Genomic DNA, 26766 nt, shown 5'->3' with positions numbered 1-26766 from the left:
ATTTAGGCTTATAGTTTCTAGATTAAATATGTACATGCATATATGTAACTGTCTAAACTTCTTGGAATATATTCACTGCAGATGGTCTTGTTTGATTATTTAGCAGTAATTGTCCTGGATCATGCATTATGTTATGCTATACTGTAATCTGATTTTGTTTTGGCTTTTCATGTTATATGAACCCAAACCAGGGTCTCTTATGAGCCAAGGTTAGTTCAACAGGTTGCATAATACTAGCTAATTGCCATTTATTCAATAGCAAACCATACGAGCCATAGCATGCCGGGTAAATTTCAGCCTTCTTTCATTGTTTTGAATTGAAGAGACAGAGACCAGATTATCACTGTTGTCCTGTTGCTGGTGTCTGTAATATCCCGTAAATGCTTCACCTGGACTGCACCGGGCAGAAGACTTCTATATGCATAGAAAGAACTCAGATCACTGCTTCAGTGTAGCTTGCTTACACAATTTAAAGAGATGTTGCAAGGAGAAAAATGGGATAAGTCTGTGTATCTTAGCCTGAACTATTTGATAGCATAAAACAAGCCTGAGACATACCATAGATGTACTGCTTCCTCATTGTTCAGTAACTTGCAGCTAAACCTATTAAGTTCCATCCTTCCAGAATCTGAGGTGAAAAGTTCTACCATACCTGATTGGTAAGCATATGTGTAGATTTTCACATTTTTTACATAAAATACAGAAATGAAAAAAGTGCTACTATAGTATATAATGTGTAATAGATCTGGTGAGATCTAGATTCAAGTCCATTCAGGGCTATGGATCTCGAAAATCAGAAGTAGTGCTTTGTCCTGGAGGAAGGGCAGTTTGTAAATTCTACTAAATACAAGTCCTCACCCTCTAATCCAAAGAATAGGATAGTGTGGGTCACTTGGGCTATGTTAATAGTGTCTTCTAAATTCTAAAAGACACATAATCTGTCTCAATGCAACTGAAATCAAGTCTAATTCAATCGATGGAAAAGTTCTTCACATGATCAGTAGGAAGTGGTGTGTTTGGCCTGTCTTAGGAGAGATGTGCCCAAGGTGTGTGTGTTAATATGTAGTCTTCATTGTGTAGTCACCTTTCCAAAGGTTGGAAACCTCACTGGCTTCTCATGCTTCCCTCAAATCCCAACGGAAAAGAATTTGAATAAACGCCTTTCATTAAGCTTGCTCAGTTTGGAAACATTTTCAGATGTTCCTGCTACTTCCAATCTATCTCTCTCTATAAAAGCGAAATACTACTCATGCATCATTACAAAATCTCCAGAACCGTAAAGCCTACAAACTTGAAATTTGGCATGTTATGTTCCTCTTGGCTTCTAGGTACTCACTAAGAAATGATTTTTCAAATTGACAATCATATATTATGATTAACATGCTCTGATGCTAAGGAATTCTACTCCCCCTCCCCACCTGAAAAGAAATCTGTTCCAAATGCAAAACACAAGCAGAGGAGAGGAGTTTCAGTTTTAGTTTCACAGCAGTAACCAGCTTTAGTACAGAGCAGTTGAGCTAAGCCATGCCCAGGTTCCTTGCTGTCTCCTTGCTCACACAGGAAATACAGTTTCAGTTTCCATATTTTAGTTTCCAAACAGCCCTCAACTCTCACACACTGACTGGACACTAGCCAGATGAATACTGATGGATACTGGTAGGCAGAGGCACAATTCCCCACCCCGCTTATTTTCCTCCCCCAAAACTAAGCCCGATCTCATAGTTTCATAGCCAAGCTCAGGTATAGAACTAGTACTTGATAAAGTTAGCTCAAATAATTCATTGAGAGCAGTATGGTGTAGTGATTAAGACATCAGGCTAGTACTAGACTGTGAGTTCTAGTCCTACCTTAGGCACAAAGCCAGCTGGGGTGATCTTTCACCAGGCAAACTACTTCCAAAGAAACCTCGCCAAGAAAAGTACAGGAATTAGTCCAGACAATCTCCAGGAATCAACACTGACTCAAAGACACTTCACCACCACCGTAGTACTACCATACCATCCTCATCATCAATTCGAAATAAAATTTTGACAAAATAATGACAATGTAAAGGAAAGCCTGTTTCACAGAAGAAAAAACTTTTGAGAAGTCAGATGTCAATATAGTACATCTGAAGTTACTTAATTTAATTCTGGCCCTGTGCTCTTCTGGATAAGGTAAAAAAAAAAAGGAAATAGCATCTTTTGAATTACAGAAAAAAACAAATGGTAACAAAATGTGTTTTCCATGTGCTTGATCTAGATCTGTGACGGCGAACCTATGGCACGCATGCCAGAAGTGGCACATAGAGCCCTCTCTTTAAGCACACAAGCTGTCAGCTCAGCTCTGCTGCACATGTGTGCATGCCTCCTGCCAGCCACCTGGTCTTCAGGTCTCTGCCACGCATGTGCAGGGGGGGGGGCACAGGATGCATGCATATATTGTATTTTGGGGATGCACATGTATTTTGGGCACTCGGTACCGAAAAGGTTAGCCATCACTGATCTAGATCCTAGGGTTTTTTGGGTGTAAGTGTAGAAAATAGCTTTTCTTTTACTCCTAATATCAAAGCAAGAGTATGTAAGATTGAATCCTATCAACATGCAGGACATATAACATAGAACACAATTTGTTTCTTTGTGAGTTTTCCCTTAGAAATGGATTATTGTAGCAAATTTAGCAGAATGCTGACAAGATCACTGCAAATTACAGTGGACCACATTTTAATTTAAATATCTGTGTAAATTTTGCTGCTTTTTTCCAGATTCCATTCAATGTTTTAATGGCTTAAAACATGCTTTTTTCCGGGACATATTTTTAATCCTTCCTCGTAACATCATAATAAGCATGATACATAACAGATAATCAGAGTTAAAAGGGACCTTGTAGATCATCTAGTCCAACCCCCCCGCCTAAGCGGGAGACATGATAAGTTCTATATTTATTTATTTGCAAAGAATTGATAAAAATGTATAATTCTTGGAAAAAAGATTTTGAACAATTGTAGATCTAATCCCAAACATCTCTCCACTCTTTAGTTATGTCCTGTTTTTTCTAAGTAATAAACAAAAAACAAATTCTTAAGTTTTCCCTCTTAATTTTTGTTTGGCATTTATCCAGCTACAATTTACTTTGCTTTTTTATTACTTTTACTAGATTAGTATTTCCTCCTCTTTTTTCTCTTTCTCCTCCTCTCTCTCTTTTTTTGAAAGGCACTTGGGTGGTTTGGTTAACCTTTTGAATGTTGTCATTTAAATAGACTAGCCTGAGTGCAGATGAAGGCAGGCCAAAAAGGAACAATAGTTCATTTCTGCTAAGGCATTTAGCATATGAATGCATCAAAAGACAGACATGCCTTTATAGGAGAAGGCATTTGGACATCATTGCAGAGTCATTAATTGCATTGTGACTCTCAAATGTAAATAACAACAAATGTGGTGGGCCAGGATGTTAATAGTTAAATCACAGTGGAAAATGCCTTGGGTTTTGTTATCTTCTGAAGAACCCTTTAAACTCACATTTACTTGAATGAAGAAAACAAAGTTTTGGCTTCATCTGGTTTGATAAAGGTCTTATTTAGACTATAAACTGCTTAGACAAGTGATATGGATAATCATTTTTTGCTCTAAAGAATGAAAGAAATATTAACATGCACATATGGTGGAATGCCATAGATAACAGGAACAACACCCTTCCTTAATCCAATCAGAGTTTGAAATGTGCTGCTTGATACAGATAATTTTTTTCTTGTCTCTCTTTGATCTGGTTCACACATGTTCTAAAATCACAATGTGGTTTACTTTGTTTGGCATCTTGTTTTATCTGAATCTAGCCACTAGGTTTGAAAATTACTTAAAAGTGCTTGACTAGGTTAAGAAAATTCCAGTTTTAAATACCCACTTAGCAATGAGATCTTCTCTACAACCTTGAGTCATTCCCTACCTTGCTCCTAAAATGGGCTTATAGATATATATTTATACGGATAAACTTGGCTTAGAATATCATGAATATCTTGTTTAGATATCTTTGGAAAAATGTCTGATAAACATCAAATATAGTAATAATCAATAGCAACCAGGATAGATGATATAGCTCTTGAAGTAACTGAATCGGACCCAAGGGAACATCATAAAATTTACTGGTATACAATAAAGATATATCTGATTTCAGACCTGTTAAGTTGATTTAGTTGGAAATATTGCTTACAAAATGTATTGGGATTAAAGGATGTAGCTGCTTTTTTAAAAAAGCAGTTTGGTACTTTTCAGGGTATTTATTTTTAGTCTATAAAATGTTTAAATAGCTGAAAACACTTTAGAAGCAAAGGTGTTTGCTATGATAAAATGAAAGGCTGTTATCTTTGTTCCAGTAATTTCTCTTACCTTCTATTGATCATAATTGTTTGGATTTCAGGCATTGTTGTCAGAGAGGATGTGCACAGGATCTGTAAGAAATCTGACAACCAGCCTGGTTTTTTCTGCCAATGAACATAGACTTTGTTTATTCCAAGGGTGAGAAATTGGTAGCATTCCCACCAGGCTGAATCATAATCCACCATCTTCTTCAATACTGTATGGCTATGGCATTTAGCACTGAAGAGAACTGTAGTGTCAGGGTACAATTTCTTGCACTTGTGCTCATCTTATCTTCTTTCCAATGCTGTTTTTTTCTTCATCTTTGAAAGAAATGTGCTTTAATAGATCCTGCCCATTTAGGCATGCGTGTTGCATCTTAGTTTGATATTAAGGCTGAATACATGAAGCTTTTAGGACTTACACAGTAATAATATTCAGCCAGTTTGGTATAGTGCTAAAGGGTGACTTTGAGCTAGTCATTTTCTCTCAGCCCAATCCACTTCACAGGGTTGTTGTGGGAAAAATAGGAGAAGGAAGGTGTGTGTGTGTGTGTGTGTGTGTGTGTGTGTGTGTGTGTGTGCGTGTGTGCTTACCACCTTGAGTTCTTTATAAAAATAATAAATGGGATTAAAAATCTAAATAAATAAATAAAAAATAATATTGAGCTTGCTTCAAGCTTTTTTATGTAGATTTGTGTTCTGTCTTTCCTCCCGGAAGTCTAGGTAGGGTACTCACAAATTCAGCAAAGTTGCTGTATCACATACCATCATGACTTCACTCTTGGACAAGTTATCTAAGCATGAGCTGGGTTAAATAACATTATTCAATAGGAAAAACCTACAGTCTGGACCATTCTATATCTACTCCTGTGCCTGGAAGTGCCATTTCCTTAGCTCTGAAAGATTGTGAATTGTTGATATTTCTGGATTTGTCAGGTGCTTTTGTCACTTTTGGATAGCCAGCAGAACGTAGTGTGTGTTGTATATAGACATTTGCATACTCGTAATACTACGTTCCGATTGGACAATCACTACCGCCTAGTGGTTAGTGGTTAACAACAGTTTGTGATTGGCCGCCCAAACGGCGGGAGGTTTAAAATAATGCCATTGGTTGCGAGCCACGAGCAGCTGCTATAAAAGAGGCTGCTGCGGCTCGAGTTTAGTTGAAGTTACTGACAGTTAAATAAAGAGCTGAACTCAACTCCGGTCTCGAGTCTATCTTGTTCTGGTGATAGAACAGTGTGAATTTGTGCCTCTTGGCTCATTGGTTGGAGATGGATAAAATCTATTGATTTTATGTCTTTCAGAAACACTGGCCTGGCTATGGAGAATACTTTAGGATGCTGGAATATATTGTCGACCCACTACTGCTTTTATTTTTTAAGTGACAAGCCCCATCAGAAGTTGCCTTAGCATTCCTTTGGCTATGTTTTATCATTTAATTTGTTGGATCCACATGGTACAAATGGGAAAGACCAGGTGATAGTTAAATGCTATTTTCCCTCAGTTATAATAAGAAATTGAATTTACATTCAGTGAGAAACCCTTATGACTTGGAGAGTAAGATACACCACCTTGTATTAGAAGTAAACTTTCTGGTGGATCAAACTGGGATAAGATTAGGATTGCCATGAAGAAAAAAACTGTATAAATAAATAACATAGATCTGGCTTTGTTCTTGGATGTTGTCCCATTCATGGAAAGAGGAATTTCTTATCAAATACCTTTTGATTCTTTATTCTTATTCCCTTTATGGTAATCTCTTGGAATAAGTACAGCAATGCCACGGTGGGACTGTGTATAGAAGAGTTTTCAGATGCTCGTTTAGAAAGTTTTGGTTTTTGGTATCAACAGTAGAGCATGGAAAAAAAGATCAGCATCTGTTGGGAACAAGGCATTTTCTTATATAGCCTTTTACCACCAAACCTATTTCTGTTAAGATACATGAATGGAGAGCTTGCTTTTGACATTTTTTTTGGTTTTTGCAGTTTATATGTGTTCTGTACGGACATTTACATTCTTGAAATCCGGCAACCCGGATTGGACAAGCGCGCAGACACCGGATTGGTCGAGCGTGCGGCACTGATTGGCCGTTTGGAATCGACCGCGATTGGCCGAGCCGATCGCGGGCGATTCAAACAGCTGTCATTGGCCGCGGCGCCTGGCGCCAGATCCATATAAGCCGCGGCTTCACCCAGCCGCACTCACTTGTTTTAAGCCTTAATAAATGAGCTGAACTCAAATCACTGCCTCGCGTCTTTTGTTCGTATCGGCCGATACGACACTGGCGACGAGGGTGGGATTTTGAAACAAGTCCCACACCGCACGTGGCACACGGAACCGCTACCGGCAACATGGCCAGCGGCACCGCGCCACCCGCTCCCTTCAACCAAGCTGCTGAGGACTGGGAATCCTACATAGACAGATTCCTCATGTTCTTGGAGAGCAGCAATCTCAAGGACGTGAATGGGCAGAAGAAACGGGCCGTCTTCCTGACTCACTGCGGGCCCGCAGTGTTTAAAATGGCGAAAGCCCTCGCCAAGCCCCTCGACGTGAAGGCGATGGACTGGGCCGATCTCGAACCCCTGCTGCGAAGTCACTACGCGCCCGCCGTGCCTACCCTCATCCGCCGACACGATTTCTACCGGCGTGATCAAAAGGAGGGCGAGAGTATTAGCGACTTCATGGCTGATCTCCGGGACCTCGGGGGCCTGTGCGGGTTCACTGATCTCGAAGAAGCCCTGCGAGACCGCGTCATCCTCGGCCTCAAGGATCCCGTCCTGCAGAGCCGGCTCATGGCAAGGGGCGACATATCTCTCACCGACGCCCTCGCCGAGGCCACCGCAGCGGAAGCGACCCGGAGATCAGCGGCCCGAATGCGGCAAGCAAGCACCACGGAGCGCCCAGCCACGACCGAGACGACTCCAACCCCCGAGAGGCAGCCCGAGACCAACCGCCGAGCGATCACCTCCACACACCACGGCGACCTCGACTCCCCCTCCGACTCCGAGGACGACGAGGAAGACATCCACCGGCTGCAGGCGGAGCGCGACCGACGCGAGCAGCGGGGCCGCAAAATGAGATTCCAATGCACCGGGTGTGGCGGCGAGCACCCGCGGTCGGAATGCCGGTTTTTTGATGCGATATGCTGGCATTGCGACAAGCGGGGCCACATCGCCAAGGTTTGCCGTTTTAAAAGAAACTACAGCCCCCGACGCCGAGACTGCAGCCCGCGGAGACGCGACAGCACCCCCCCGAGGAACCGAGACCGAAACCCCGAGAGCCGATGGAGCCGGGAAGCGAGGAACCGACGTTTCAACGAGGCCCACCAACGCGAGGAAACACACCAGACGGTCATCATCGGCCATTCGTCCAACTGGGACGGCCGAAAGGTCCACGTGGAGGTGGCCATTGAAGACCGCCCCTGCAAGATGGAAGTGGACTCCGGGTCCTACCTATCCATGGTCGCATGGCGGGAAATCAAGCGTCTAGTGCCAACCATACAGCGGCGCAAGCTGGAAAGCCAGAAACTCATCCTCAAGGACTACCAGGGAAACCGCATCCCTGTGGTAGGAATCGGACATTTCAAAGTCGCGTTCAAAGGGTGCACCGAAATACTACCCCTGACCATCGTCGAGAAGGACCGCCCCAGCCTCCTGGGACTCCAATGGTTCGCGCCATTGGGAATAGAGGTGACCGGCACCAACCACGTCGCCGAGGCAGACTGGGAGGAGCAGCTCGCGCGGGATTTCCAAGAGGTCTTCGACGGCAGCCTAGGCAAGTACCAAGGGGCCCCGATAACCTTCAGCCTAGACCCCACCATTGCCCCAATCCGCCTCAAGTCCCGGCGAGTACCCTTTGCGCTCAGGCCCAAGATCGATGAGCAATTAAATAAGCTCATCGAACAAGGGGTACTCGAACCAACGGACCATGCCAGGTGGGAGACCCCTATAGTCACCCCAGTAAAACCAGACGGCTCAGTGAGAATCTGTGGGGACTATAAGGCCACCCTCAATCGTGCGCTGCAACAAAGCGCCTACCCCGTCCCAGTAGTGCAGCACCTCCTACACTCACTGGGGGGGGGCAAGGTTTTCGCCAAACTCGACCTGCTCAAGCTTACCAGCAACTGCCGGTCGACGAGGAAACTGCAGAAGCGCAGACCATAGTCACCCACCGCGGGGCATTCTGCTGCAAGAGACTCCAGTTTGGAGTCAGCGTAGCCCCGGGGGTGTTCCAAAGTTTAATGGAGAGGCTTCTCCAGGGCATGAAAGGGGTAGTGCCCTATTTTGATGACGTGCTGGTATCAGCGGCCGACCAAAAACAATTGGAAAGCCGCCTGAGGGAGGTACTGCAAAGGTTAAAAGACGCAGGGCTAAAAGTCAAGAGAGAGAAATGCCAACTGCGCACAGCAAGAGTCGAATTCCTAGGGTACCTCCTAGACCAGCACGGAATCCACCCAACTGAGGGGAAAATCAAAGCCATCAAGGAAGCCCCAAGGCCCAGAAACAAAACCGAATTACAAGCGTTCCTAGGGTTGATTAACTTCTATAAGGTTTTCCTGCCCCAAAAGGCAACCGCGGCGGAACCGTTGCATAGGCTGCTCGACAAGGCAGCCACCTGGACTTGGGGAAGGTGAGAAGAAGATGCATTCAACAAAACAAAAGACCTGCTCACTTCGGACGCTGTTCTCATCCAATACAGCGAGACACTACCCCTCACGGTAACATGCGACGCATCCCCCTTCGGCGTCGGAGCCGTCCTCAGCCACACCCTAGCCGACGGAAAAGAAGCACCCATCGCCTTCTTTTCAAGGACTCTCTCAAAACCGGAAAGGAATTACAGCCAGCTGGATAAAGAGGCCCTGGCAACCGTCGCAGCCGTAAAGAAGTTCCACGAGTACCTTTACGGCAGGACTTTCTCCATCATCACAGACCACAAACCGCTGCTCAGAATACTGGCGGGGGACAGGGCCACCCCAAACATCCTATCCCTGAGGATGACGAGGTGGTCCGAATTCCTCGCTGCCTACAATTACCGGCTGGACCATCGCCCCGGTAAGTCAATCCCGCACGCAGATGCATTGAGCTGCACGCCGCTGCCCACCCTGGACGCTGACCCAGCACCCACCATGTCCACCCTGAGCATAGAGACTTTACCCAACCTCCCCCTAACCGCGTCAGACATTGCCCTGGCAACAAATAAAGACAAACGTCTGGCGCGGGTGCTAAAATGGGTGGAGAAAGGGTGGCCGGAAAAGGACAAGGATGAGCAATTCAGAGCCTTCCGGAACCGCCAAACAGAACTCTTCACACAAAAGGGTTGTTTACTGTGGGGGGATAGAGTCATAATCCCGGAAAAACTGCAGAAAAGAGTCCTGGACATGCTGCACGAGGGGCACCCTGGCATCGTTAGGACAAAAGCCCTGGCCAGAAGTCACGCCTGGTGGCCAGGGATGGACAAAGAGATCGAAGCCTGGGTGGCATCGTGCAAGCAGTGCCAAGAATCCAGACCAAGCCCCCCCGCCGCCCCGGTCCTAGAATGGGAAACCCCCAGGGGGCCATGGTCCCGGATTCACATAGACTTCACGGGACCCACCAGAGGACACACCTTCCTAGTGACTGTAGACGCTTACTCCAACTGGCTGGAGGTAAGCAACATGAGAACAACCACAACAGAAGCCGTCATCAAGGAGCTCAGCAAGCTATTCGCAACCCACGGCCTCCCAGATGTCATCGTATCGGACAACGGGCCCCAGTTCACCGCACTGCCCTTCGAAAGATTCCTAGCAGAACGGGGGATCCGGCACGCCTTGACAGCACCAGTTCACCCACCGGCAAACGGAAGGGCGGAGAAAATGGTCCAGTTCACGAAAAGGACAATTCAAAAAATCGAAACCGGGGAAATACAAGACAAAATCAACAGGATGCTACTCATACAACACATAACCCTGAACACAACAACGAACAAGAGCCCAGCGGAGCTGCTGATGGGAAGAAAGCTGCGATCACCACTCGACCGCCTGCACCCCACATACAAACCAGAGAAGCCCCCCGACTCCACCAGCAAGCACCGGGCGTTTGCACCGGGAGACGCAGTCTATGCGAAAAACCTCACAGGGGACCCACTCTGGATACTGGCAACGATAACCCAGGTAACGGGTGCCCGCTCGTACCGACTACTAACAAACGACGGGCGAGCATGGAAACGACACATCGACCAGTTAAGGTTGAGAACCACCGCGGGAAATACAACCGACACGCAAGCACCAGAAACGGGAACCGCCAAGACACCAACCAAGAGGGGAGGGAAAACCCCAAAGAACAAAACAGACAAACCCACCCAAAAAGGAACCAGCAGTACTCACCGACCGAAGCACCAGGGAGCGACCCACTCGAAGCCTCGCCCGGAAGGAGCAGCCGAGCCAGCTCGACCAGCCCGGGAAGCCCGAGCGGGAGCAGCGAAGCCAGCAGCTCGACCAGCCCGGGTAGACCAGGAGGGAGCTACGGCGAAAGGCCCGACTCACCCTTCCAGGCGTTTCCATCAACGAGGCGGAGAGCGACAAGGATCCCAACCGAACCAGCTGGCGGCCAAGAAACAACTAATCTGCACAGGTCCAGTCGGCAAGTACGGAGCCCCACCTACTTACGGGACTACGTTACGTAGGACCGAACCAAGAGGGGAGGGGTGTTCTGTACGGATATTTACATTCTTGAAATCCGGCAACCCGGATTGGACAAGCGCGCAGACACTGGATTGGTTGAGCGCGCGGCACTGATTGGCCGTTTGGAATCGACCGCGATTGGCTGAGCCGATCGCGGGTGATTCAAACGGCTGTCATTGGCCGCGGCGCCCAGCGCCAGATCCATATAAGCCGCGGCTTCACCCAGCCGCACTCACTTGTTTTAAGCCTTAATAAATGAGCTGAACTCAAGTCACTGCCTCGCGTCTTTTGTTCGTATCGGCCGATACGACAATATGCTTTCTATTTTGCAAAAGAATGCCTTTTAAAAATGTATTTGCTGGGCATTAAAAAGCTATTCTGTCAATAACCATGGTTTGATCTGTGAATGGAAGCTTGAAAGGATGAATAAGAAAATGGGCAAGCCAGGTTTTCCCATTGATAATATTCAGATATGTTGGCCATGCTGATTAAAGTCCAACACCTCTGGAAAGTTCAAAAATATTTATTCATTTAAGAACATTTATTTGGCCACCCAGCTCACTCTCAGTGACTCTGGACAGTTTACAAAGATTAAAAAAAAAACCCAGTATAAAACAATAAGAAGCAATAAAACCACAAATCTCAATCAACATGGACAGTTATAAAGTAGGAATTATGGAGATGTCCAAAATATTTAGAAGGTGCCAGGTTGCCTTCTCAGTGCCTGAAGGTAAGGGTGCATCAAGTCTGCTTCAATTTAGTGCCTGGAAACTACGTCGTTGTTCCTTTTCTTGAAGAAATTCTGGCATGAATAAATGAAATAAGTAATCTAAAAGAGTTTAGCATCCATCAAAAAAAAGCCAAAGTCCAGTTCATACAATCTATTTCCATTCTGTCTTTCCTGAGATCAATCTACAGTTACCAGAATTTCTGCAGAAATGTATGAGTCACACAAGAGTGCATTTTGTGTTGCTATATGTTTCATCTATCTTTGTTGTGCAAGCATTTCAGTCCTTGGATATGTGTTGTTTCCCAATCTAGGGAGTTTTGCTGGTCATTTGGCCATGGCAGCAGGGAATGTAAAGTATGATAATAGCCTCCTGCTTAGTTTAATTGAATTGGTTTTGTTGAGTAATTTTCATTTGGAATTAGCTTGTTTACTACACTGGTTGGATTTATAGTCTTCACCTGTGGGATATTTCTGGTTAGGGAAAAAATGGAGAAATTACTGCAGTTACTGAATGAAGGATTAGGGAGAAAAAATAGAAAAGATATTGCAGTTTAACCATAAACAATCGGCCACCCCAAACAACAACAATGAATACTGTATCGGGTCTTATAAAGATTTTTGAAATGCTAGTTTTGGTTAATGTTGTAGCACAGATACTGGAAACTTCTATATGTATGTGCAATTTTTACATTTATTGGATCAGTCAGTTGTCTATGGAGATCCACAATCATCCAGGTAGTGGTTGTCCCAAAGGTGCTTTTCAAGGTACTTTTTTCCTTGAAAATTAATTGGATTTCCATGGATGAGAATTCCGTGAATTTTCCTAGACAAGAAGTAAATCATTTTCAAGAAGAAGAAAAAGCAACAAAACAAGAGAATCCAGTTGCCTTTTGAACACCAGCAGCTTTGGGACAATCATTTAGATGAAAACAAAAATGATGCTTTTGGGGGGGCACAACAGTTTGAACAAAAATCATGAAACATAGCTTATCATATACTTTGATGGATGGTTAACCTGTCAGAGAACCGAAAGCACCAGAGTGATTGAGCAGTGAGAATTGATCTGTGACTGATAGAGAACAAAGCAATTACCCAATTGTTTCTTCAGTGATCTGCTCATAAATCAATTTGTATTGACAGTACTGTGACTCATTTCTTTTTTTAACAGGTGGAGGTTAGAACATGATTTTTTTTACAATCTGTACATACTGTGTTCTAATACCATTTAAGCTTGAATTCTTCATAATTTGCTTATTTAAAATAATCATGCCACTGCTAATATACCTGTCAACAGTAGCAAGCTCCAGGGACTTATTCCATCCTTTATGATTTTGATTTAGGCTTCTTTAATTGTGCTTGTGTATGTACTTTTAATATATATATTGTATGCAAATCTTTAGGTATCCTAAAGCTGTCATGTGAGGAAGATAAACCCTCTTACTTTGAGTAGACTCAGATGAGATATATATGTTAACCACCAGTGCCAATCAATATCAATGCCGTTGTTGGGTTCCTGATAAGATAATGTTTAAGTTACTGGAATAGAAACTAGGGGGCCCCAAGTTTTATTTCTTCCTTTGGAATGGAAGTCAGCTGGATGACTTTGTCCCATTCTTTTTTTAAAAATATAAATTTAATTTGGGTTTTCACAAAAGAAAAAACATAATACAAATAAAACATCTTTTTTTGAGAGTAGCATGATCACAGGTTGTCACTTCTTCATACAGACACACACTCAATTTCATGTTCATCTTTGTGTTCTATTCCATGTCTTATTACTGTTTAACATTGTCTACATAGTTTTTCCCCTCCTTTAATTTTCTCAACTTTATTTTTAATTATCTCATATCTCAATTCAAATCATTATATTTGTACTTTTATCTGTCCTGTTTCAATTTCATATTATCTTTTATCATTAAACAAACTTTCCCCTGTAGTTACTAATTGGAGTATGACACCTTTATATCTTTTGATTTTATCCATTCAGTTTTTATTTAAACTTCAATTTATACCTTTAAGATTATAACATTCAATATAATACATAACTTCCAATCGAATTCTGTTTGGTACATTCTTAAAATACACATTATATCTTTAAGAAATTATATATATATGTAGATAAAACACTCATTCCATTCAAAATCAATTCTGTCGTTAATATTCATTAAAATCTTAACGTCTTTTTCTTTTCAGTTGAATATCATACTTCCTTGTGAACACTTATAAACTTTCCATAATTAATTCTTTTTTTCCCATAATTCTCTTCACTTATATCTTTATAATTAATTAATAATAATTAGAATGTTCCCATCCTTTCCTAATTTCATTCTCTCATTCACTTTCTCTCATTTATTTATTAACAAACATTCCACAATATTACAATAAATATTTTATCCATCATTTTAATCATCATATTTTCTATAATTATTTCTATTTCTAATATAACAATATTATCTTATGTACCTTTGCAGAATCCCTTTTTCAATTAAATTTTCACCCATTATCTATGAACAGGCTTATACTTTCAATCCTTATACCCTTTCCCTGTTTCTCTATATCTTGTTTCTGTCTTTTATGACTTCTTTTCCTTTCCTTCTTCCCCCTCTTCTTCTCTCTTCCCTTTTTACCTCCTTGTCTCTCTACTTCTAATTCTCTCTTCTATAATCCCCTCTTCTGTTGCTTTCTAATATTGTAATTATTTTTCAAACTATTCTTTTTTTGGTTGTTTTTTAAATCTTAAACTTTTCACTATCTTTCCCCCTTTCCTTTCCCCCCATATAAAATTACTTGATCATTAAAGATGGCTTCTTCTTTGTCCAGATCTTGTTCTACAAGTGTTTCTTGTTGTTTCCCATAGTTCCAGATCTCCATTTCTAGAAATTGAAATACGAAGCCAAAAGAACCTCTTCCTTCTTGTGCATCTTCTTTCTGCTTTTTAAGTTCCATTTTCAATTCTTCTAGAAGTGATGCCATTTTAAACACTTTTAAACAATCACTCGCTTAATTTTAGGCATTTAAATGCAATAGCCAAAAATCCAAAAATCATCAAGTAATCCAGATAATCCAAAGTTGTTTCTTCTTGCTTCTTTTTTCACTTTCTCTTTCTGGGGTTCTATTATTTTGTTACAAAGTTTCAGTTGGAATGTATCTTTTAGGACTCTTATTAAAGTTTCACTGTGTAGTTCCTTTTAGTTCCAGGCAGTCTCCTCCATTTTTCCAGATCCTGCCTTTTTATTCTTTTCTCTCCTTTCCTGCTTTTAAAAGTTTTTAAAATATCCAAAAAAATTTATTATCCCTTTGACATTTTATTTTCAGCTTAAATGCCTATTAATGTCAAAGTGGATTTTTGTCAATTTCTTATTTAAGTCTCTTAGCTGTCAGTATAAGGAAGGAAGGGGAAAAAAAACCAAATTCTTTCCCTTTCCTCTCTCCTTCACCACTTCAAAATCTTCTTTGGGAACAATGTTATTTTTAGAGTTTATATTCCAGGGTACCTTATGTTGTTGCTTTTTTGATTTAACCTGGTCAACCAAAACTTTCTCTTCTTATCTTCCTCCTGCACTTTCTTTTCTGGTCGAGTTCTTCTTTGAGATGGCCATTTCTGACCACCGCTGCATCCACCTTTGGGAAAGGGAGTAATGGCCAGCTGGGGAGGAGAGATGTGGCTCTCCTCTGACCCTGCTGGTGGTCTCCCCCCTCTTCACCACCTCTATGGTGTGGCTTAGCCCCGAAAACAGCCGGCTCGGGGCGCTCCAGCAGTGAGCACGGATCGAAACTGCGCACGATCGCAGATTTTGGTCTGTTGTTGAAGGAGTTCAAACCGGAAGTCCAACTTTGTCCCATTCTTTCTGTAGGAGAAAGAGTGGTAGAATCTGGGGGCAGAATCAAAAGAGGAATCAGCCTAGAGTCTCTATGTAGCCACAAATGGACTAAATCCAACCTCTCTTGATTTGCATTAACCCTTATCTAGTGTCAATATCGTGCTAAGTGTTATTTGAGTAGATTTCTGTGCATAGGCATGAATGGTAATAAATCACTTTAAATGGAACTTCACATATGCTCCTGTTCTTCCCTACCGGACACTCATAGCCCAACCCACCTTTCCAGGATGTTTTAGTGAAGATAACAGCTGTCCTTAATCAAGGTTTACCTGTACCCACATTGGCAATATATTCTTGTAGGGGCTTCCAGATGAGACTTTATTACATCATTGCTCTTATCAGCCATGACTGGTTCAGATGAAGCTGCTTTTTGTACACAATTATTCTGTAGTTCCTGTTGATTTTCCCATCTTTTGTTGTTACCATACAAAAGATATGTTAGAGTAGGCACAAAATATTTTTAACCAGGGGCTATTGATCTGGAAGCATCCTTGAAATTTAAGAAGGTTGTTATCTCACAATTCATAAAATTCTACGAATGCCAAATAAGCTTAGGAAGCAGCAGTATGTATACTGCTGAGTGCACCATTAACAGAGAGCAAAAGCTGAAATGTAAAAATAAAATGGAATTTTCTCTAATATCTTGTAAAGAAGTAGGAGGTAGTCCTCGACTTTGTTGTGGTTCGCCAGCAGCAGGTGCGGACGGCTGAAGTCTTGGAGAGTGAGAATTCAGATAAGGGACCTGTGTGTGAGGCAGGGATGGAGCCAGGATCATCAGGGAGTGGAATGCTGCCTTCGGAAATTGTGGAGGCTGGCAGCAGTGATGAAGAGGTCCCCAAGGAGTCTGTGCCCAGTGAGCGTGCGCGCAGGGCTGCTCCAAGGAAAAAACAGCTGCAGCAGCACGGTCGACTTGGGAGTAAGGCTACAAAATAATGGCCCCTCCCTTAAGAGATAAAAGCCAGCTGAGAAACTGGAGTTCTTTGCAGGAAGCAAAGAAGTTTTTGTACTCAAGCCTGGTAGATGTTCAGAGTATCTTGGTTGGTGTTTGGAGACTCTTTATGTTTGAAATATTTCTTAGTAACTTTATCTAGAGTTCTTGGCAGCCTTGCACAATCTTGGCAAGGCTCCTTCTTATCAGAGACAATTAGTTTGAAACAGTCTTTTAACCGTGAAGGAACAGAATTTGTAAAGAATCATTAAAAGGTTTTGCTGTTCCTTCTGTTTCGTGTTTGTTTCCTTGGAACAAGCTTTGGGTCAGAACAGATTTACAACAGTCCCCTTAGTTCAAAGTTACTACAGCATTGAAAAAAGTGACATGATCATTTTTCACACTTATGATTGTCGCAGCATCCCAATAATCACATGATTTACATTTGGGTGCATGACAACTGACTCACATTTATGAGGGTTGCAGTGTCCTGGGATCATATGATCACCTTTTGTGACCTGATAAGCAAAGTCAATGAGGAAGCCAGATTCACTCAGGAACTGTGTTACTAATTTAACAGCTGCAGTGATTCAATTAACAAATGTGGCAAGAAAAGTCGTAAAATGGGGTAAAACCCACTTAATACATTTCTCACTTAGCAACATACATTTTGGGCTCAATTATGGTCGTAAGTTGAGGACGACCTGTTCAAGGTTTCTGTGATGACCTGGAGCGTAACACAAACGTAACAAAATCCAAAACATAAATAAATGTCCTTTAGTGCCTCCAACTTGGCCCCACTGTTCAATAATACTCAGTTGGAGATAAAACGTACTCAAAAATAGTCTTCAAAAGAAAGCAATACAGGCCGAATTTAATGAGCAGATAGAGGTGAAATAAAAAAACCAAACAAACTACAATGACGAAATTTGCACAAAGGAACAGCAGAAGTATTTACCAAATTCAAGGAGATAACAAAGCACAGTTTGTTGGAAGGATACCAACCAAGATAACTTCAGACCAAAATAAAACATGCTTTGCTTCTGGCAACACTGTGTTTTAACCGTCTCTCTTATATACTATTCTCCCCAGCTGCAACCAGTGAGGAGGATCATTGCCGCTTCCTCTCTTGCAAGCCAAGTTGTTGCCTTCTCCTTTCCTCCCTGCGTGTCCTAGGATGCAGAGGGGATGGGCCTGGTTCTTCTTCTGACTGCCCAGCGGGCCTCAGCCCTTCTCCAGCCTCTTCCACAAACTCCTGAACCACACCTCCACTCCCTGTTGGCTGTTCCTCCTCTCCCTCAGAGTCCGACTCTACCAAGGGCATGACAGTTTCTTTTATTGACATATCTGTAAAGAAGCTGGCATACTCCTTTACAAGATAGTTTAGAGAAAGAGATAAGTTCATCAGGTATTTTGAAAGCCCAGGCAGCTTGCTTATCCTGAGATTTGATATAGGTTGGAGTCCTTTTGAATGAGCATATAAAGATTTGAAATAGTTTTGGGTAGATGCTAGACCTGTCTTTGCTTTATAATGGAATTTCAATCATCTAGAGTTCAGGCAACTTGTTTAAATATGTTTGCAAAGCAATTTTCTTTCATGGGAGAATGCAGATAACTTGAGTCACAAAGGATCCCAAGGTGACTTGAATTTTCCAGGCTTGAATATCTTAATATGCCCTAAGGAGAGTGTTATGTATTGTATATAATGAATGTATAGTTGTCGGTTGAAGTTCCCCCAATTGGTTGTTGGCTGATCAGTTTCCTATAAAAGGAGCTCTTGTCAGTTGCCTCACAGGCAGTATTGAATAAGGAGCTGTTAGAAATCACTCTGGCCTAGCCTCCATTCTTCACCCAGAACATAACAGAGAGAGAGAGAGAGAGAGAAACGTGGAACTTAAATTTTTTTTGATAGGAACTGATGTGGGAAAAAGTCATGAAACCTTGTCAAATGTGTTTAGTTAAAATATGAATTAACTAAACAAACTGTTTAGGATCTAGTTACCGTAAAACACCGTTGCAAGGACTTTGCTGAAACTGAGCAAATTAGAATTTTATCAGAGTCTGGAAGAAACTGGTGCCCATGGATTTTATAGAATAAGACATTTTATGAGAGATGGATACCTTTGAGAATCTGATGGAATCTATGGACAGAAAAAAATGAATTTAAATGCATTAAATAAAATATATATACAAATGTGTTTTACAAATATGTCTCCATCCATGACCACAGTTGGGACTAAGATTTTGGTCCTTAGTTGGTATGGTTATTAATTATCATGTGACTGGACAGAATTTTACAACCATTTTTACCATAGTCATTATGAGTCATTATAGTCATCAAACAAATCACATAGTTGTTAAGTGAATTCAAATAGAAGTATTTTGTTATCCAAAAGTTGCAAATCATGATCATGTGATTGCAGGATGCTGCAACTGGTTATAAATTTCAAGTGTCCCAATTGTGATCACATCACTACAGGAGTGTGCATTGGTTGTAAGAGCGAGTTCAGATGGTTAAGCACTTTTTCCAAGGCTGTCATAACTTCAAACCATAATTAAATGAACAGTCATAAGTTGGAGACTGTATTGTACTGAATGTAGACTGGAAGACTTGAAGGACTAGAATGGGAACATTCATCCTGGAGAAAATCTATCTGTTAATAGCTTTTACTACAAAGGAAACCAATTATGCTCAAAATGTTAAAACTATTCAGGTCATTTTAGATAGTGAGATTTATTGAAGTTAAAAAATCTTTTTGGAGGCTAGAGGAGAAAATCATTACTTGGTTACCTGGATTTATTATTGAATGAAAAACTGGCAGTTGACAGAATTAGCCTGTAATGCTGCATTCTAATCACTGCACCACCATGGCTCTTGGGACTGTACAGCATGGAAGGCAAAACCAAACAAATAGTATTACAGCATGGTGCAGTGTATGAACCCAACTAGAGAATCTACTCTACTAAACTACAACTGAATCCAATCCAATGGTCACACATTATAATGGAAAAAAGAACAAAATGTTTAAGATTATAATAAATAATGTTAGTACTCTTGTCTTAAGTTTCTGATAATAGTACTGGTGCAGTGGTGGTATTCAGTAGGTTCTGACCAGTTCTGGAGAACCGGCAGTGGAAATTTTGAATAGTTCGGAGAACCAGCAAATACTACCTCTGACTAGAGATTTTACAGTATCCTTCTCCTGCCACATCCACCAAGCCACACCCACAGAACTGGTAGTAAAAAATATTGAATCCCACCACTGTACTGGTGTCATCATTTTCCCTATTCACTTTCTACCGAGGTACCAATTGATTTTGCTGTTGTGATCCAGTGAATTTCAGTGAATACTGACAATTGAAAACACATTTTAATATAATTTTGTTGTAAACTATTGGGATCTTTTTAAAATGGAAACTGAAAGCTGTATCTGTATTTTCTAACAAACAAATTCCTAAGTAAAAATTTCACACTACACAAAAGGTGCGATCTCCCAGAATGTGCCAGAACTAGTAATACGAGGTTCTGGAAATATCAGATTGTTGACTAAGCACATTGTTCAAGGAGTAGAAGGAATGTAGTTAAGCTATGTGCTTCCATATAGTAGGACTTGTAAGACATTTCTCATGGGCCATAAAAAAAATCTGATTTCTGCAGCTTCTCAAAATTGCATTGAGACCTTCAAATTGGTGTGCTCAAGGAGTCAATTTTTCCAAGTAAAAAAGTTGAAGAAAGGTATGTTTTGAGAAATGGATTAAGAAAGGCTCTAGAATATCAATCTAGCATTATAATTGGATTAGTTGTTTATTTTATCAATGAACAAATATATTCTTATATCTGACATAATTGTACCATAATCAAGTTGAATCTCTCATGGGTGAAAAATATTATTATTTTAAAGTACAAATTCATTCATCTTTTAGCCACGAATAACAGTAAATCAGCAATCTGATATAATATGAATGCCCTCCAAAACATGAGTTAGCAAAATCCATAATTCCAAAGTAAACATCTTGTGCTGGCCATTCTTGGTAATGGAACCTCCTCTATCCATTTGACATTTATTTATTTATAAGCAGGGGTGGGATTCAACTTTTTAACAACCAATTCTGTGGGCGTGGCTTAGTTGGTGGGCATGGTTTGGTGGTCATGTGACTGGCTGGGCATAGCCAACTCAACATCACTCACATTGAGGCACGCATCTCCTCGCCTAGCCTCTCATGACTGTGGGGATGCTACAACAGTCGTAAGTGTGAAAAACGGTCATAAGTCACTTTTTTCAGTGCCTTTTAACTTTGAATGGTCACTCTACACAAGCAAAGTACCAGCAAAGGAGGAAAAAAACTCCAGAGAAGTTCCAGAGACAGGAGGTCTAGTCCTGCCAATAAGAGTTAATGGAGAGGCAGTTTCTGTAAGCAACACCAGAATGTTTCCTTCCTGCCTTCCTTACAGGATTAGGCCAGTAATTTCTTCTAACAACCGGTTCGCCAAACTGCTTAGAATGTTAACAACTGTTTCTAGCGAATAGGTGAGAACTTGAAGGAATCCCACCCATGCTTATAAGACTTCTTCTGTCCCCTCCCATACCAAGTACCTTAATAAAAAGTCTGGCTATCCCAAATCCCCCAGAACTTCTGTGCCTTTCCAGATTGATGGCTAAACAGTAGCTTGGTTTGGTTTGGTGAGCTCCCAGAAGGATGACTTCAGAATATTTGGCTAAGCATATGTTTGGATTATCCTATTTTAGAACATTAAATTGAACCTAGAACCATTTATCTTTCACAGCACGCCTCTGCCATTTTTTTTTTCACTTTAGATACCTCTAATTCTTGTTGAGTTTGGTTTTGCTTGTATTGTCTAGCAGATGTTGCGTGGGTGAGCAAAGTCTGAGAGAAGCAACAGAGCCAACGAACATCTTGCAGTAAAATAAAGTTTTGATGACATATTTCACATTTTGTGGACTATGGTTATCTGATTGCCAAGGACACTGGAATAACTAGGGGAATCAAAGAATTTTCTCCTGTTTCTGCTCTGTCTTAAAATGTTTATCAGCTAAAGTTTGGGATTATTTTCATTACTAGCCAAATGCAGGTATATACAGTATTATTGATCTACCCCAAAAGTATGAAATGTGTATTATTTCCAAGCATATATCAGCAATTTTCCCATGAGAATGCTTTCTCATGCATAGTTTTATATGATTTTCAGATTACAACTGAATAGCCTTAGGCAAATATTACATAGACGAATAATGGTACTGTATTGTACTTTAATGATTTATGCAGTTTTTTGTTTTTGACTAATACTTTACAGTTTTCACTACGTTTCCTCTTGCAATGCTCCTATGGGTAAGGTCATTCTTATTCGTAGCAGGGTTATCCTTATATCTTACTGAAGATACAGGATAGAATGAAATGAGCAGTTTGATTGGATAGTTTCTTTCCACCAGCACAGAAAGTAGACCTGATATAGGTAGTCCTTGACTTACAAACCATCCATTTAGAGATCTTTCGAAGTTACAAGAACACTGGGGAAAAAAGTGACTTATGACTGTTTTTCACATGACTGTTGCAGAATCCCTTGATCAAAATTTAGACACTTGGCACCTGGCCTGTATTCATGTGATCACCTTTTGTAATATTCTGACAACAGGGAAACTAAATTCACATGACAAGTATGTTTCTAATTTAACAACCGCAGAGATTTACTAAACAATTGTAGCATGAAAGACTGTAAAAAGGGGCAAAACTGGCTCAACAACTTAGCAGCAGAAATTTGGGGCTCAGATGTGGTCACAAGTTGAGGATTACCAAAGGATGGTACCATCTAAGATGGAACCATTGTCTTGTTCTCAGCCACTGTGACACACACATGCTTAGTGTACAAGCTTTTCTAAAACTGTAACTGATTGATCATTCCATACCTTGTCTTTAAAGGATATTAATGGCAATGAGTGAATGAATGAATGAATGAATGAAGTAATGGAAAATAATGTTATCAAGCACAATAGTATCAAACACTTTGCCACAGTTTTTTTCTAGTTACTATCATGAAATAACAGCATTAGTCCTAAACACCTTTAGTATAGTATGTATATACTGTATCTCTTTTAATATAGTTAGGCTTTCTCATTTATTTGTTTGTCAAAGCTCATTCATTACATTTCATTACATTCATTACATTTCTATAGAATCTAACTCACCTAAGTGACTCTTTAAAATGGTTAAGCTTTTTGTATCTGTGTTCTTGTGTATGTGCCTTCCGGCAACTGTTTGGACAGGTTTTCTTGGTAAGATTTCAGAAGTGGTTCGATATTGCCTTGTCCTAGGGCTGAGATAAAAATGGCGCAAGGTCAGCCCGTTGACATTAAGCCTAAGATAGGACTAGAACTCAGAGTCTCCCAGAATCTAGCCTTGTGCAGAGGTGGTATTCAGCAGGTTCTGACCAGTTCTGGAGAACCAGTAGTGGAAATTTTGCGTAGTTTGGAGAACTGGCAGATACCACCTCTGACTGGAGATTTTACAGTACCCTTCCCCTGGCATGCCCACCAAGTCATGCCCACAGACCCGGTAGTAAAAAAATTTGAATCCTACCACTGGCCTTGTGCCTTAAGCCCTAGACTGGCTCTCACTTCAATTTAAATAGATAACATTTGCATAAGTAATTATGAAAAGTATAGCAGAAAAAAGGACTTTATAGCAATTATAAAGACATTGTGAGAAGGAAACTGTACACCAGTAGTACCATCCTGGAAAAGCCATTGTCCCTCATGCTGCCAATTGAATTTTAAATAATAATCAACAAGAAGTAATGGCTGAAATTTATTGGCATTGTATACATTTGTATATACAGCATGTTCAAAGGCAAGGGAGATCATTTTTTGAGGAAGTTTATTAAGAGAAATTTATCACAAAAGAGTTTTATTGGCATGAGCCTTCATCTTCAATGAAGCTTCTGCTCCCTCCCTCCCCGCCTCTAAATTTTCACTTGAGGAAATTGTTCAGTTTCCACAAAACAAGGTGTGTAAACTTGACACCTGTCCTACATTATTTTTAAAATAAATAAACAAATTAGCCTTCTGTTCTAAATGGAGGGGCCAAGGTAGCATACAATAAGCCAGTGAAAACAATAACACAATCTTCCATTCAAAAAGGTGGAGAATGTTGTAAAAATTATAAGTGCAGCAATTTGTCATTAAAAAGAGCCCCGGAATTATAAAGTAGAGATACTGAACTTTTGTTCAATACTTTGGATGCTTTTTTAAATCCAGGTGGCAGTGGATTACAATAAAGGCAATCTAATTTTTCAAGGTGATCAAGTTATCCATTTATTTTTGGTCTCCTCCCCCTACAAATGAAAGACAGCTTATGGGTATGGAACAAACTAAACGTTCCTGTGATGTTATTATTTCTAAACTGTGAGATTGATCTGGGTGACTGTCAGACTATCCCGGTGAGCTCCATGCTACAACGGATGGCTTAAATCAGGGAGATTTGGGTTAAAATAAATTAACCATTATACCACACTGATCTCTTGCTTCCAACAGAAGAATCAGTATGCATTTGTGTTTGAAACTCAGGACAATTCACAATTATGCAGAAGTTATACTTTCACTGTATCCCTGTGAGGAAGAAGCAACATATATCTGAAAAGAGGGTTGTGCCTATTTGGCATACAGCAAACACTGTGTGGTTGTAGATACAGTATGTCTATTTATTTTAAGCAAAATAAAATCTTTTAAGCCAAGTTGGATTCTAGATTACATGGACACATATAAGCAGGTTTTGAGTCAACAGTAAAGTAGCAAATATATATTTTTATATACACATAATAATGTAATGTTATATATATAATATAGTAAAATATAATACAGTGTATGGTGTATTATATTGTTATTATATTATATTATATTATATTATATTATATTATATTATATTATATTATATTATATTATATTATATTATATTTAACCAGCTAGATGATTTTGGACCTGTCATTCTCTCTTGACCCAACTCATCCCACTTATGAGCAAAATAAGAGGATGAAGGGGTGTAATCTATATTTGTTGTCTTGCATTATTGATAAAAATAATAAAGGTGAGAAATAATAAACAAATACATATATAAATTTGTAATGTCTTTTGACCACAGTAATGTTTTTTGCAGTTTCCCATCCAATGCTAACCATGTCTGATCCTACTTAATTTCTGAACCTGCACAAGGTCACCCAGATGCTACAGTTTCCTAAAATTAGGCTCCACTCTTAACTTGGTTGAAGGAGTTTGATTTAAAACAAACTTCCTTACAAAACCCGTATGTGTTTGTGTGTATATATGTATTACATATGTAGTAATTTGATGTAATAACTTTTTCCCATGTTATTGTAGTGTTGGAAGTTAAAACCGACCCCTCTCCTAGGCAAATGAAATATTTTAGGATATAGTAAAAAGGCAGAATATTTCCCCTAAAAAGAGAAGTAGAAACTCAGAAGCAGAAACTCACCCCCACCTTTGTTAATGGGCAGGCCATTAAGGCCTGGGCTGGAGTATTCTACATAACAAAGCCCTCTACCCATCTCAAAACATGGCCTGGGAAGATTGTATCAGCCAGCACTCGGGTGAAGCCATATGGTCCAGACAAAGTCTCCAAAGTTAGCTAAGACCCCCACCCCTGGGAGTCTGACAGCCAATGGGATACATTTCTTACATAGGAACAGGAAACACTAAGGTAGGGACCAACAGAGGGTATATAACTGAGGGTCTCTCAGCATCTTGCCCCTTTTCCTTCACCCATCATCTTGAAGCATGTGATTGTTCTTTTCACTTTGGAGCTCCAAGTCATGTGGTCCTGTCCACCATTAAACCATCTTTCCAAACAGCCTCCATGTTTCCAATGTCTTTTTCCCCACTTGGAACTGAACCCGGAAGGATATTTCTTCCAACAGTAGATAACAGTTTCTGCTGATTTTTATTTTTCCATGCACATTTTTTGTTGGAAAACTGCAAAAGAAAACAAAAGTGTGGTTTTCAGAAGATAATTAAATTGCAGTTTACATCTTGGTTCTACTGTATGATTTCAGGTAACTAACTATCTCCTGTCCTAATACAAGAAAAGGGAAACTATTTTGTTATATTTTCTCCACCTTCTGATGAATGTAAATTCATTTTGGATCCAATAGGAAAAGAAGGAAAAGAAAATGCTTCAGATTTCATTACAGAAACTGAGATAAATGGAAGCAAATTTGAGGGGCAGGGAGAGATTGAAAAGTCCTGGAGGCACATTCCTAACTTGGGGGGGGGTTATGGGGGGGAAGAGTCAAGGAAGATTAGGCACTCTCGCAACCAGGTTTTATCAGGGCAAGTTAAACACCTTTGCATACTTCTCTACCTTCTGACAATAGTATTTTTGAATGCAGCCAAGAGGCTCACAAAATTGCCAACATTCAGTGCAACAGCAAGGCCTATGTTGAAATGGAAGCCCAGTGTGAAGAGGGCTTCTTATCTGTGACTCTGACTCAACGTACCGGGGCTTTCTAACTCCACTGAACAATAAAGAGAGACTCTTGGGAAGATTAGGAATCAGAGCCCAGTGCGTCCTTGTGCCCTGTCTTCTCCTTTCTCCTATCTTGGCGTCCTCCTGTTTTCAAAAGGGGCGGCTGTTTATCCCAGACCTCTATTCTTCCCATGATTTGCACGTACCCTTTTCTTTGGTTTCTTTGTGAAACTTGGACTTTGGGAGGCTGTCTCAATTCAGAAGTTTGTTTGGGTTTGTTTGTTTTTTGCCTTAAAGTAAAATGAAATAAGCATGACATAATATTTATTTGCTTGCTTCCCTACCTTTTACATCTCTCTTTCAAGAATCTGACAAAACAGGGTAGAACCATATATATATATCCACAATATAAACAAATAAATATGTAAATGTGATATAAATATCACCTATCCTTTTCTCAGCCTGCCTTGAAGGAGTATTTCGCACACTAGACTGGGCAAAAAAAGGAATAAAAATCAATGGCACCTACTTAAATCACTTAAGATTTGCAGATGATTGTTGTTCTCTTCTCACAAAGAAGAAGTCTTATTGTTGATATATTTATCATCATCATCATCTTAGCTATCCACTGCAGGATGAAGGCCTCTTCCGCATTTTTCCAACCAATATGGTCCCGAGCTTTCCTTTTGCCAACGGGGGCCCTGCAATACTTGCTAATGTCATCAATCCATCCTGTTTTAG

This window comes from Pseudonaja textilis, chromosome 1, assembly GCF_049901715.1.
Source record: "Pseudonaja textilis isolate UNSWEBS1 chromosome 1, rPseTex1.2, whole genome shotgun sequence".
NCBI lineage: Eukaryota > Metazoa > Chordata > Lepidosauria > Squamata > Elapidae > Pseudonaja > Pseudonaja textilis.
This window is presented reverse-complemented; position numbering follows the sequence as displayed.